This window comes from Ambystoma mexicanum, chromosome 5q, assembly GCF_040938575.1.
Source record: "Ambystoma mexicanum isolate Mex_15411 chromosome 5q, UKY_AmexF1_1, whole genome shotgun sequence".
Taxonomy (NCBI): Eukaryota; Metazoa; Chordata; class Amphibia; order Caudata; family Ambystomatidae; genus Ambystoma; species Ambystoma mexicanum.
In genome coordinates this window covers 593947921-593960197 of record NC_090933.1, presented here as the reverse complement: position 1 = coordinate 593960197, position 12277 = coordinate 593947921, and the positions used below count along the sequence as shown (strand labels likewise).

The window sequence follows — 12277 nt, the reverse complement described above, 5'->3', positions numbered from 1 at the left end:
AAATCTACAAAATCTTTGGATCCCTCCGTTTTGGATCTGGGCCCTAAAGTTTCGCCGGGCCGGTCTGTGGCCTTCTTATAAAGCGCTTAGAACCGAAAAGGTCAGAGGCGTGCATTGAAAACACTGCTAAATGAGAGAAAGGGGAATCAACCATGAATTATGCAAAGTGGGTGGCGTGCATGCGCTGGCACCAGCGCGCAACTTTTCAAATAGAGAGCTTTCTTTCGTCAAACTCGGCCTGATTTATCTCGTTGAAGTAATGTGCGAAAGGAAAGCCCGGGTGAGAAACAGCATGGCACGTACGGAGTAGCCCAGGGGCATGTGTTTGGTTTCAGTGGCCATTGGGTGTGCCTAGCCTGACTGAAACAAGTGACACACCCACATGATTCCCTTTCATGCTTCGGATTAGCCTGTGTCATGGCCATGTAAGAAAACGAAAGTGTGGGAAATTAAGTATTTGCCACGCCCACACCCCTGGACGTGGGCACCTACTCCAGAGGGGCTGCCAAATGGCCAATGCACTCCCCACTCTAATGCGGCATGTATGATGTGGTCCACCATGATGGTGTCATTACAACCTAAGTGTATGCGGCAGGTGCTGCCAGCCACCATGCCCATTTGCTGGGGCGTGTGGTGAAGAAAGGTTTTGGGGGTGGGGGTAGCGATTGTCTGGATAGTTGGTGGGGGTGCCGGCGAGTTAGGAAGAATAACGGCTTGGCGGCAGTACCAGTTGAGGCACCTGGTGACACCAACTTCTTGGAGGTCGGTAGGGTCATATTTTGCCATCTACCAGAGTAGGCACAATTAGCTACCTTTACTGGAGAGGTATTATCCTCTGTCAACCCTTACTGTGGCACCTACCAGGGTCGGTGCATGGAGCCATACAGAAAAGCGATTGGTCAGTAACTTTCTACTGTTTTAAATAATGGTCCCGTTGAACGCTCTGAACCTACTTATAAAAACGAGATGAACCCGAGGTAGAGGTGGAGGGGGTTGGTTACGAACACGAAGGAAAGGAGGATGTGCCCTAAAAATGTGCCTTTGGGTGGCCACCATCTTGGCTGCGCATGTTAAGAGATGTTCTCTTCTCAAGGGAAGGATTTTCCTATCCCGTTATAAATGGCCCGCCAATATTTAATAATAACCAGTTGGTTATGGCATCTTTGAAACTCAAGACAAACTGTAGTGTGCAAGTCTTCTTTGCCTAGAAGACCAATTATTTCTGTGGGTGCCCATTCCATTGATTGTGTTTGCGGGCTCAGCCATGCCATGGGGCGTCCGTGACTCCTCCACGCCCCCCTCAATTATCAGAACATACGAAATACGAGCAGAACAGTGACCTGTTTCAAGAAATTACATTCGCCTTCCACTTTATCGGCCCAGTATGAGAGATACGCCTCTGCATTTCTTAGAAAGAGCGGCCTCTGAGATTGGCCCATGCCATTTGGAGGTCGGTGTTCCCCCACCCTAGACTCAGTTCATGCTCAGGGGTGGACTGGAAAGGATTATCAAGGGAGCCCCATATTATACATTTTCAGCAAGGCCAACCCTTTTCCTATGAGGGTACACCACCAAGATCCAGAGGCCTACCAGGGACTCTCCAGCGTTCTGCATAGGCCAGCCCACCCCTGGTTATGCTCACTGTAAGCCCGGCACCCTGGGCTCACCCGCTCAGGGACACTTCCTCCACAGACACATTGGTGTAAAGAGCAGTCAGATGCGTGTATGCTGTGGGGGTCCTGTAGTGTAAGAAACTGGTGGAACATGATATGATACGGCTTTTATAACGCACCTGTACACACCGAGAAGACAAGGATGTGGAACAAAACAACGATCTTACTAGGCCCTGTGTCATTCAGATCACAAAAGCGCAAGGGGAGAAGTGCAGCAAAGGGGAGGGAGAAGTGCAGGCAAATCAAAAAGTGCAGCCAGCGTGTGGCAAAGTGCAGGTAAATCAAAGAGTGCAGCCAGCGTGTGGCTGATAAGTGCAGAGAGAAGGGACTGTAGGGTTGCAGTTACAGACCACAAGTGCTGGGGGAGCCGGGAGGCAGTGCCGAGTGCAACTGGACATGCAGGAGCCTGGGCCCAGGTTCAGAGGGTAGCCAGGTGACCAGTGCGTGGAGCAGTCAGGACATCAGCAGGGGAGAGGAAGAGAGAAAGCGGAAGAGGAAGGTCTTGAGTTGCTTCCGGAACATCACTTTAGTACTTTGCTTATGATGTAAAGAAGAAAAAGGTACTCCAGTGATGTTCCACCGGTTTATTACACTACAAGTACCGCAACGGCATCTGACTGCTCCTGTATAATTTTCCAGCTGTCCAGTCACTGTGCGTGATGACATTTAAATTAGAATCTTACCAGAACGACATCACGCGCACACAGACTACCTACCACACAAATGCACCCGTTCCTATTGATCACCTGCCAAAAACATCTGTGTCCATCTGCCTTGCAGACACGCCAGGTTGGGAGAGCAGGTTTGACCACACCCAGGTGTTAATGATCTCCGACATAAGTTATATACCAACACATACAGTTATGCATTCTGGAAGCTGTTGGAGGGGGTGGTCACAGCTGTCACACATGCACAAAATTACTTCTGCGCCGTTTCGTCTCCCACAGGTCCATCTTCACGTGAGAGAACCCCAGCTACCATTCATCAATGGCAATTCAGGCTGCATTAGCCAATGCCGAGATAGGGCACCAATCACATCTAATTAAAAAGGGGGGGTCACTACCCATCACCCCATGTTCCACACTTTATCAACATTAACAGTGGGCCACGAAAGTGCACACCTTTTACCTCGAGAACAGGCTGCATGTGAAAGCGAGCCAGCCAGGATATCGAGAAAGCAGCGGCCCGAGCTTGGGTTCTCGTCCGGCGTTTGCTCGTCAATGGACTGCTGTTGCTTGTGTGTGAGCGGGTCTTGTGCACGGGTTGCCAGCTGCGCAGTGGGCGCGCGCCTCAGAGCACGCAAGACCTGCGCATAATACCAAGGGGCTGCACCGCACAGAGCGCTGCCACAACCTGCCTGGCAATGAAAACACAACACCAAACCCATGCAACGGCTTCCCTAATGCTGTCGCAGAATATAGCCTAGCAAAATAAATAAAAGTACCCTGACTTAAAAAGCCTTTATCAATGTAAAAAAAACGAGAATTCAATGGGGATCGGTGGGAAGTGTCCGGATCTCAATTTCATATAAATATGCGTTTCCCCCTTCTCTGGAAGACACACAGAGCTCGCGACGACAAAGGGGTTGCGGCACTTACTTCCCTCGTTGATCTGTGAGATTTCGAAGACTGCCCTGGTTTATTAAAGCCGCACCTCGACCAGAGAACACCAGTGCCGGCTCTGCCCTCCAACCAGGAACGCGGGGCGCCTCTCCTTGATTGAAGTCCTCGGGTTTGCGGGGAGCGACGGCGTAACTCAAAATGAAGAGCCGACGGGAGAACGAGCCGCAGAGTCCAGGATGTGTCTCCTGTCAGCGGTCAGTTTGAGGAAGTTGCTTCAGCTGGGCTGGATATTTTCTGAGCTCCACTTCCTGGTGCGAGACCCACAAAGGGCATTTGCATACAGTTAGAACTCTGGGAGGCGGCACCGCTCAAGTGTGAAAGAAAACGTGTAATTCAAAGCACCGTATTTCTGAGTTTAAATCAAAGCGCTGCACTGTTGCCTCTCTTGCTCAGATCCTTGCGGCCAAATGTTATGCCTTTAACTTCTCCATGGCAAGAAAGTCAACAACCTGCTGGATGAAGACGCATGTCTGGTGTAAGTGTGAGTCTGAGTCCACCGCGGCTTCCGAAAAGGAGTGTTGGGGTGGGAAAGCGTGGGGTCACTTTTTGATAGCCGACTTTGCACACGTAGTGATTTAATGTTCCATTTTCGCGGTTAAGGCTCACCTTTGGCACAAACACGCCCATAACAACTTACCCCTTGTCTTTCGGCAGTCGGAAGAGGCTCATCTATCCAGTGCTGTTTTTTTTGGAGCATGCTGGGGATTGTAGTCGTACGTTTCCCACTGTAAACCCAAGACTACAAGTCCCAAAATGCAAAGTTTAATAACAAATAAACAGGACAGGACTCGTGTGTGCACGTATGTATTGAGAAGGTGATTTCTAAATTCGTGCTATTGTGGCAGGTCTTTGCACAGGCGTGGGTATTCCTATTTAAGTGCACGGTATCACACGCATGCCTACATTCAGGGGCGCAACTGGACCGAAACTTCAGGGGGAACTGGGAGAGACGATGTCAAATGGTAAGGGAGGGGCTACTTTTAGAGACTTCGTGTGAGTGGGGCAAATGTCAAATTCGTAACCGGTATGCCCATTGGGCCAGTGACATTGCCCCAAAACATAATACAAAGTGCTAATTTTGATGGTAAACGCCAGAATGATATTGCTGTGGTTGTGTTGTGAGGTACACTGTGATTGTATTGCAGAAATAACGAGGTACTATTACAGAGTGTAATAAATAGTGCATGAAAAAATATCGTTATGCCTTTTACATTGACCACTGTAAAAAATACCTTTTATGCGGGGGGGGGGGGGGCAAGCCTTACCTCGCCTTGTCTCCCTTGCCCTATCATTACGTTTTCCTGTACTTTTTCTGCAGGTAGGTATTTTTTGCCCACTCTATTATTTCTTGCAATATTTTGTCATCTTTGTAAATTCATTTTTTATTATTTCCTGCAATATAATCACTGGATACCGTGTTGTGATGCATAGTTTGATTTGTCATTTGGAAGTTTATGATGCATATCCAGCTGCATTGTACCTTCATCCCATAGCAAATTGGGTGGGACTACTGTTGCAGTGTCTTTGAGGTCTGGGCCAACAGGGACCTCTCCAGACCTGGGGTCTAGGGGGCCCTACCTGGGTGAAAACCAGAGACAACCCTCTCCCAGAAGTGGGGAGGGAGATCTCAGAGGATGGGGGAGGGTGCACTCCCTGAATTTCCTTCACGTTCCTTGAATGTTAACGTGGGTTCCACCCTCTGTCACACAATGCCTCACAGTCCTTGTTCTGTCTTCTGCAGGTGAACTCCCAGAATCCATCAGGGCCGAATCAGGAAAATCCATACCAGAAACCGGGGAATGGAACAAGAACAGACAGGGAATGGGCTGGGATTATTCCAGCCAAACAAAGATGAGTCACCCAACACTCGACCTAACAACCCCAGGTGAGAAGAGACTGCAGGAGAGAGACCGGAACCCTGCCCCAAAAAAATAGAAAGCAAAACTCGCCAACACATGAAGAAAGCCACAAGGAACATGAGCAGCCCGAGCACCTGGCTGCTACCCTGGATGGTGGAAAGTCTGGACTCCCCTAGCAAATGGCTGCCCTATATGCAATGAAGACTCTTCACCTAGTGTGTAGCTATGCTTGCCTCCACATCTCTATCTTCTGACAAGTTTCCCTTTAGCATATGTAAGGAAAAGTGGCTTTAGAAGAAGGAAGTAATCATACTGTAAGCTTTCTCGCCTGCTTCTGTCAGGGTGGTCAAGGAGGGTCCCCATTATTACGAGGGATTCATGTTGCGCACAACATATTGATAAGGGGGCGGGGGTGGCAGCAAACTGGGGCAGTGTTGCAAATCCATATGAATCAAATGGAGTTAATTATGGATGGGATATTTTATTTTTGGTGTTACAATCGGTTAGATTAGATCTACATCTACATGTACATATTAGATTTTCACGCACATAAAAGATACAGTATTATAACTGCAAATGCAACACAAGCACAATTGTATTCTAAATAGCAGGGACATTCTTGATGGAAAGAAGAATGAGTTACTTAGTAAGAAGGTCAGTGCACAAACAGGACAAGGTTTACGTTCCTGCAAGGGTACAGATGTTCAAGTAGCTGGTGGGGTGTAAGCAAAGGTAGGTGCGCTGTTCTCCAAAGTCAACGGTTGGTCACTTGCAGCAGCGACAGCAAAGGAGGCACCCCTAGTACTCCCAAAGCGTTCAGTAAAGAAAAGGTTTGGATGCTGTCAAGCGGCGCTATAACCCTATCACTAGCCAGGTCTAAGACCTCTTGATTATTGAAATTGGGGAAAATAAGGATTCTCAATCCCATGGGTATTTTCTTGTTTTCCAAGTAATTTGTTAATTAGGCTTGTTCCCAAAATCTATTAATTTCTTTTTTTTGATAGACCTTCTAATTTGATGAATTTCTGGCACATTGGCGGTCTTATGCGATACCCCGGGTTTGAGCTGGTCAGTTCACTGGATGGCCCAGGAACACTTCCGATGAGCCTCTTTTGGAGGGTAATCAGGAGGTGGCGAGAGTAGTTCTCACCACTCCAAAGGGTCAAAGCGCCCTTGCAGGCCTTCTGTGATTGATGCAAAAGCAGTGTTCCGACGGGACAACAGTGGGCTCAGGGTGCCAAATGTTCCAGTATGTCTCTGGCGGTTCCAAGGGTCTGCTTCAGCATTTCAGGATACATGGATTCTTCTGTAGTTCGGAGAGAACATCAGTTGATTGACCTGGAATGGATGCAGAGCCCCTTCTCTTATCCAAGATTAGCTTTGCGTCAAAATCTGGGATAACCAATGAAAGATCTAGCTCTCTTTTAGGCACGCCAGGCATGGACCAATCACGTTGCACATTGGTACCAGTCATTCAAGCACACCAGACATCCTGGCACCAGTAGTGTGGATTGGGACCAGTGTGGGATGTTTTTACCCATGCATCCAAGCCCTACCATCAAACTGTGCATTACTGGCATTGAAAACATCATGATGGCCAGAACTCCCCAGAGTGTGCACAGGGAAAACATGAAGAATAGGCTGCCACACATTTTTGCCTATGTTGTGAGCACATGAGGGCACTGCCTAAAACCACCATTGGGCTACACACACAGTAGCCTGAAACCATTGGGAATGGCAATGCTGATTGCCAAAAGCAACCCAGAACTGTGGGGAATTCATTTTCTTAATGTCAAAAATGGATTCAATACTGGTGCTCACCACTATCAGAAAGCCGGCGTTTTAAAACCACCAGACATTTGTGTAAAACTGAACAAATGAACCCAAACCAGGCCAAGGAAAGACTTGCTAAGAGGTGGATACAATGTAAAACTATATTCTGAAATGACTTGAAGGAAGTAATTATTTAATTTATATATAAAAAAATAGCTGGGGATGTCAGCATCTTAAGTGAATTTGGGTTTAAAGCCACTAAAATCGAAATGTTTAGAATAAATGAGTGACCTACTTTTGAGTGTAACATAGTTTGCAACTGTTGAAATGTCATAGTTTTGAACTTAGAATCAGCGTTCTAGCTGCATGTGTAAAAATTGTCAGTGTGATTTGAATGTAGAACACTGGGAACTAAAGTGACATTTAGCTGAAGCCTGGATTGAAGAGAGTGGATTCTGCCTGACAACTACCCCCGACAGGAGAGGGAATTCAGCAGCTGTGTTCCCAGGCCTGACTGCATCCTGCTGCCCCTGCCAAAAGGAGATGACACCTCTCGGATTGAATTAGGGGAGTGGTACCTGGTGACTACAGGAAACTGAACAAAGCCCTGTCCTGGACTCAGGCAAATGTTATATTGGGGGGGGGGTCATAAAATGGCTTGCTCTTGGGAGAAACTGGGAGGGGCAGTGCCTGTGAGAGCAAGCTGCACTTGGGGGAAGTGGATAAACCAGAAATTCCACCATGTGCTTTGGAAAACCACACACCTTTGGGGCCAGAGCATGATTTTAAAAAGATGGATAATTCACAGTGCGGACTTGTAAAAATTATATAAATAACATCATCATTCTTGTGATTTTTCTGTGCACATTTCAAGAGGTGTTAGGACCCTGTGGTATGTTCTTGGGGATAATAGCGGAAAAAAAGGTTGTTACTCCAAATGTATGCATGTTAAAAATCTGACACTTTATCATCTGAAACCTATATCCCTGGTTCACATTTGTGTAAAATCTGGAAAGGTTTAGAGGTTGTTATCTGGATGAAAAGGGGAGAATTCTGTCGTAAGTGGACACGACATCGTACAAAGACAGGGATCGGATGGTTTGGTGCTACAGAAAATATGTTAACTGGACCTATAACATTAGAAAAATGGTACATAGATAAATATGTATTTGGGTCAGAAATAGATTTGTGTGCAATTTGACAAGGGGAGGTTCCTCTGACCATAAACCTACCTCATTACTCTGACTCACCACCCAGTTCCCCCAATCAAGGGAGAGAGGAGGAACTGGCCAATGATAAGTTGAGAGGGTTGGGCATGCAGATTGAGCCGACCCTCCCACTTTCTAAACACATAAAAAGAGCCACTGAAACCCAGGTAGAGACATTCACTTTCCACTTTCTTGCGGGACGCTTTGCCGGGAGACTTCAGACTTCACATCCAGAGATCCAGACTTCAAATACATCAATCTCCAGAGACTAGAAATTAACTCCAGAATTTGTAGCAGAGAGGCCTGAATCCACAAGCTGAATCCTCTTCAGCAGGCCTCAAAACCAACCAAACTATTCAAAAGCCGGGCGAGCTGTTTGAATTCTTTGCCAAGAATTTTTGCAAGAACCTGTAGCAGTATCCAGAAAGCAGTGCTGCATCCGGAACCAGAGAGAACCAGAGACCAGATCGCTGTGATGAACTGCTAGCAGAAGTCCAGCCAATCCTGACCCGATCGGTGACGAAGTCGCATTCCTGTCCGAAATCTAGTGTGAGTACCCAGCTAGCACTGTGCCAAAACCAATCTCTTAGTTAAAATAATATAATCCAAACTATTTTAGCTTATTAGAACTGCCTCCTAGAATCGTGTCATTCTGTCATCTTTAAAACTGAAAACTGTCATCTGTCATTCTGAGCTTTAAAATTTAAAATCCGAAAAACGACCTTTACTAAATTGGCCGTATCTCCGGAACCGTTTGTGCTAGGAGTGAGTCATCTTAAAGCTAAGATTCTAAGCTTTCCAACGAGCCTAGAAATGACTTCCTACTCCTTATAGTGCCTCCGTAATCGCGCTCGACGCATGCGACTAAATTTGCCGCGATTTGACATTTTGCTTAATTTCAGCCACGTGTAAAAATAGTTGTCCTTGCTTTCCTTGCTGAAATTCGTTGCCACCTGACAATCATTCATAGAGCATTGCTAAAGTGATCCTGAACTAATACAAAGTAGCTGTCACTCACCCCGAACCTCTAGAGGGAATTAAAATCATTTTAGCATATTTTTCACTTCTTTGCATACCACCTTTAAAGTACTTTGCCTGTGTTAAAATCATCCCTTTTCCTCTAAGCTTGCTAGGGGGGAACTGAATTATATTTGATTGCATTCCTGAGAACTGTGTGCTTTCCTTCCATCTCTTTACCTTGCATAAAGGGGGGGTGGGGCGAATTGTCAAAGAAAAGTGATTACATTGTCTTTTGTTGAAGTCATATCAAGTTTATTTTCTGTACTGCATTTTCATTCATCATTGCATTGTCCTTGAAGCCATAACAGCATTCTCAGCTACTTCATCCTCTCTATATCAATTCTAAGCCATCAAAAAGAGTGTACCACTGTAACATTATCCATTGTTGATCACTATCATCCTCACAAGTGTGCTATCAAATATTAATTTACTATAAAAGTGTGATAGATATATATTGTTTAATTTTCAAATAAACCTTTTAAATTTGCAAAACAAACCTACTTCTTGGCTCAGCGGGGTCGGGGGGATTCTGAGAGAGGGGTGTTATATAAGGGTTGTCATCCAGAGTAAATAAACTGGACATAAAAATACATCAATAAGGGCTTCCATCAGCATCCCAGACTAGGCATTGACTTAGCTGTAGTGTTGAATTGAAGTCGCTTACACCAGACAGTCCCAACCCTCTTCCTGGGCAACAACACACACAGCACCCAGAAGCCTGGGCTGGAGGCTGTATGCCCAAATAAGGGAAGCACGGGTCGCCATGACCTGGGTGAAGGCAAATGGACAAAATGGCCAAAGGACAGAACAAAAGACTTTGTGGCACAGCCATTTTCGGCACTAACCACAGGCTTGAGCCAAACATGGTAAACGTGATAAGGTTCATAAAAAAAAGTAAAAACTCTATACAAGTAAACTGCTGCCACCAGTTTGTCCTAGGCACATTTGGACAATCACCCAAAAAATCATTAGAGGGTGTCTAGGGCCATAAAACAAAAATGAGCCCTGTGCATGGTACATTAAGGTACTTGGCACATAGATAAAAAGTTACCAAGAAATGGCAACATATTCAAAGACTAAGGGAAACATAGTTTCCAGTACTGACAGTCTGAAGGTCTGAAGGACAGTCTGACGGCCTTCCTGGTTGCCGCTCTTTTTCCCGACTTAAGGAGCCCTCTAGCCTCTTTTCCTTTGCAGTTGGGGAGCAGGTGCAAGTGGATCTAGGTCGCCAGTTCCTTAGCAAGTGCCGCACCTAGATAGAATTGTGAATGTTAGCAAGTGTTACACTTATATAGAATTGTGAATGTTAGCAAGTACCGCATTTAGATAGAATTGTGAACATTAGACTGAGTCGCATCTAGATCGGATTGGGAATGTTAGCAAGTGCCACACTTAGATAGAATTGTGAACATTAGACTGCATCAAATCTAGACAAGATTGTGAATGTCAGCCAGTGCCACATCTAGATAGGCTAGCAAATATTAGCCATTGCCACATCTAGACTGCATTGGGAATATTACCAATGCCATATTGAGATAGTAGAATTGTGAATGCTAGCTTGCTTCGCATCTATACAGGATTTCGAAGGTGGGCCAGTGGCACATTTGCATATAATTGTGAATATTGGCGTGTGTCATATATAGACAGGATTGTGAATATTAGCCAGTGCAGGATCCAGATAGAAATGCAGAGCTATTCATGCACCACATCTAGAAAGAATGTGGACATTTAACATATATCACTTCTAGATTGCGAGGCCAATAACCAACCCACTAACAATTTCACCCCTCTGCATATACCTCTCAAACTCTAACCATACACAACCACAACCCTAAAGCACAACAAACCGCACTAACTTCATTACACCGCAACGACAAAACAAACCACTCATAGCTTTGCACAACAGCACAGACGGCTACTGACCAGAAAGCACCCCCAAGCTCAGCGAACAGTGTTAACTGAACTGAAGCTGCCAACAGCTCATCATTGCTCTCTTGCACTTATCCCGCTCGTTCCCACTAACTCAACCCTTAACCCCTTTCCATTTCAGTTCCACTAGTGCGCCAGGGGACCACTATGGTGGTGATAGTGCATGGTACAAATATCCTTTAACATTAACAACATTAACATAACAGATGAGCAAAATCCCACAGGAGTGCAGTTGAAGGCTGTGGTCCACTGGAAAAAGTCAGGTTAGGTTAGCCAAATAAAAGCAAAAAGTTTAGGGCGATCCATAAATGGAGGGAAAATTGCACCTAAGGGAAATCATTCCTAACAGTACGGTCCCTCAAAGCAGGGTTTATTCCAAGTGTGGGCCTCTTTACAAGCACTTGGACCCCAGGGTATAAACTGTTTGGCTGTCTTCATCAATCTTCTTCGACCCTTCCCTCTGATTTTTGACCTGTTGAGAAATAAAAGAAACACCAGCGGTCATACATGTCAAATAATCATCCATCTCATCCCCTTAAGTTTTTGCTGCACTATGGGCACCAGTTTTTATTCGAGTGGGAGGAGCAAACGGTACTCTAATGCAGCGTCCACTCAACAAACCATGAGGAGTTAAATGTTGATATGAGCCAGGCTAGTTTCTCAGGGCAAACAGAGCAATGGGTAGGCAATGCAGCCATCCCTTCTTCAAAGTCATCTTGACCTTAGCTATCCTTTCTTTAAGGAGTCCATTTAAGCACTCACAGATACCATTCACCTGATAGTGATAAGCAGATGAAAACTTGAGTTTTATGCCTAATAGAAGAGCTATCTATTCAAGCAATTCATTTACAACATGCTGCCCATTATCTGACCGTAAGACTTTGCACATACCCCATCTAGGAAACATCTTATGTTTGAGAAACTTTGCAGCACATGTGGCACCGGGGTGTGAACCTCAATCCCCCTGGAAAAGGGACATACTACCACTAGCCATTGCATGTTTGCAACATATCCACAAAATCTAAATGTAGATGCTGAAAAGGACCATTGGGTCTGGGTATTGCTCCTTTCACTGTTCACAAAGTACACCATGGTGTGAAAATCTGGCAGACAAAGCAGTTCAAAATAAACTGTGCCACATGTTCTAACAAATTTGCTGAAAACCAGTCTTCTGCAATCATGGCAGCAAGATT

The 12277-nt window shown here is 45.6% G+C and overlaps 1 protein-coding gene and 1 long non-coding RNA gene across 5 annotated transcripts in view; one reads left to right on the top strand and one right to left on the bottom strand.

Moving 5' to 3' along the window:
- Positions 1 to 3591, bottom strand: part of LYN (LYN proto-oncogene, Src family tyrosine kinase) — a 675065-nt gene extending 671474 nt beyond the window's left edge. For all 4 annotated transcript variants that reach the window (XM_069621063.1, XM_069621062.1, XM_069621065.1 and 1 more), the window contains exon 1: positions 3272 to 3591. The gene's annotated coding sequence lies outside the window, so the exon portion shown is untranslated. The remainder of the gene's footprint in view (positions 1 to 3271) is intronic.
- A 3-nt stretch (positions 3592 to 3594) lies between these two features.
- On the top strand, positions 3595 to 9651 carry LOC138497531 (uncharacterized). Its single transcript, XR_011278607.1, has 2 exons — positions 3595 to 3770; positions 5037 to 9651. It is a non-coding gene; the product is annotated as an uncharacterized lncRNA (long non-coding RNA).
- Positions 9652 to 12277: the final 2626 nt, after the last annotated feature.